Raw genomic sequence first — 2,614 nt, 5'->3', positions numbered from 1 at the left:
ATTCAGCTGCAAAATCATAAGGAAAAAGCCACACCTCCAACTCCTCTATATTAAAAAACACCTAAATTATTGACCACTCATACAAATGCACCTGCATGTTCTGCGTGTGTGTCATGCATGTGAGCATTTGCATGAGTGGGTTTTATTTGTGCAACTAGAAAGCAACAATATAAATAGGCATAGAGGGGGAAAAACCTCAAGCATTTCAATAAACCCGTTGATTTAACTGCTACTAGTAAAAGTTGACCTGAAGTGAAAAAGGGGTCTAGTCTAATTCCTTTTATTTCCCTCATATTTAAAGAAGACATAGAAAAAGAGCTTGTCCCTTTAGATTTTGAGGGTGTTTTTTTCATCTGTAAAGTCTTGTATCCTTTTTTTGACTGATTTTTTAAGTTCATAAATTTAGAATTACCAGTATGTAACACCAATTGTGAGGCACTGAATAAATAACAGTAACGTGCCCCAACATTGTCCTCTGAATCTTCAGAGTAGTTAATTTGAACAAGTGTTAAAAAAGACATAAATCTTGAATGCTCTTCACCCTCAGATGGTACTAGGTGATTTAGAACACGCCCATTTTTCTGTCATCCCTGAGCCTGTCAGCAGTAACAGTCTCACTTGCAAAAAGGAAAGTTTGTAGTTATCTTCCTTTGAATTTTCAAGGCAGATTTTTACACAAAATACCCCAGTACCCTTTTTCTGCTTTTGCAGGTCACTTTTAGTAGTACATGAGTATAAATTTAAACTGCAGAGACTTACTGGAATAGTTTAAAATCAGCTCTCAAGTAATTTTCTAGTGCAAGACCATCAGCTACTCCCCTTTTTAAACAGAAGCTTCACTCAATACATATGATTGTGTTCTACATTGATACAAAACTAAACTTCTTATAGAAGAGCTTTCCCAATCCTGAGTATAAAAGGTTGTGCCACCATTGATAAGGAGTGTTATTTGCCTCCTTCTGTGAAGCCCTGTGAAAAGCACTTGGCTAACAACTGTTGGGTAATATTTAGAATTTATTACAACTTCCTGGTGACTGGAAAATGTAGTGAAAACATCTAGAGTGAATTCCTTCATCTTCACAGCATTCAGAACATGGACAACACAGCATGTCCACAGTAACTTCAAGTTACAGACAACTGATTTTACAAAAGATTTTCAGTAACAGGGAAAAAGTCTAAACTGCAGGAATAAATAAATCATAATTCACCTGTTTTGGGCAGCTGTCCCTGGCCAGGGGCTGGAATGAGATGATCTTTAAGGTCCCTTCCAACCCAAACTATTCTAGGATTCTATGATATTTTGACTGCAGACTGAACTCCTTCCTGATTAACTGTCGAGATAAGTTAGTTCCTCTGTGAGCAGTTAAATAAAAGCTATAAAAATTATTTGAATTCATAAGGGGATTTTGACCTGTTCTGCACTTTTGTACCTTCTCCAGTTTTCACAGTAATGTGAAAATACACATATTTCACGCAATGGGAAATGGTGTAAATAAACACAACACTCCCCCTACAGAACCCCTCACCTGTTGTACACCAGGTTTCAGGACATGCACTAAGCACTGACTTAAGCAAATAAAATAGGTCAGTAGACATCACAAAAACTGCTTCTGTGGATATTATAATTTTTAGCTTTTCTGTAAATGAGTGCAGAAGCTGTGTTTGGTGGCACTGAGAACAACTTTTTCTCATCCTTTTATATAGCCCCTATAAACAGCCATTAAGCAGCATCATTCCTTGTGTGTTTAAACATCTATATCCCTTTATAAGTAAGGTAAAATAGTAAGATCTAGTTTCACTTTTGCAATTGTACTACAGTTTGGTTTTTGCAGGGTTGGACATTGTGGAGATCTGAAAAACATCAATAATTCAACCTGAGATTTTATATTTCAGAGACTTTTTTAAAAGTGTTTATTTTCTGTGCTGTTACAGCATTACCAAGTATCACGAGAGTTTACCAAAATTCATAATTATTTCACCGAGTTGCTTTCATTTTAAATTTCGTTTAAGATCTCAGAGCACCACAGTCCTTATATTGCTTTAAGCTCAGACTTTTCCCTGCCACTTTCGCATCTCCGAAGCTCCATGCTTTTGAGGGACTTGGCATGCACCCCTCCCATCCAACATGCCCAGGGATTTTCGTGACCCTCATCCCGACACACACATGCACTGCCTGCGAGCCCGGTGCTCGGGCAGGCCGGCTTTGTGATCCCTGGGAGGAGAGGCACGGGCAGATGGAAGGGAGCAGCTAAGGGACGGAAGCAGATGATGCTGAAGATTTCCCAGCATTAGTTTTTAAGGCAGGTGCATAGAATTTAGAGCTTTTAACAAGCAGAGGCCAACTGTTCCGCGGCCTGAATTTTTTTAAATTTTCAGCCAAAAAATTTAGCCACCTGCTTCTAGCCTGGAGGCCCCCCCCGCTCCCTGGCCGGCAAGGCAGCTCCCCCCGTGTCGTCCCCAAGCCCAAGAGCAACCATCCAAGCTGCGAGCCCGCAACTCCGTGAGAGTCCCCCTCGGCAGTGCCCTCCTCCTCAGCCCCGCCGTCCAAGCCCCGCCGCCTCTGACATCCTTCCTGGGGCCTCCCTCCTCTGCCGCGCGCCTCCCCCGTCCCTCA

This window comes from Manacus vitellinus, unplaced genomic scaffold, assembly GCF_001715985.3.
Source record: "Manacus vitellinus isolate BGI_N305 unplaced genomic scaffold, ASM171598v3 scaffold_14_pilon, whole genome shotgun sequence".
Classification (NCBI taxonomy): Eukaryota; Metazoa; Chordata; class Aves; order Passeriformes; family Pipridae; genus Manacus; species Manacus vitellinus.
The sequence above is the reverse complement of the archived record's forward strand: the minus strand, read 5'-3'. Positions refer to the sequence as shown.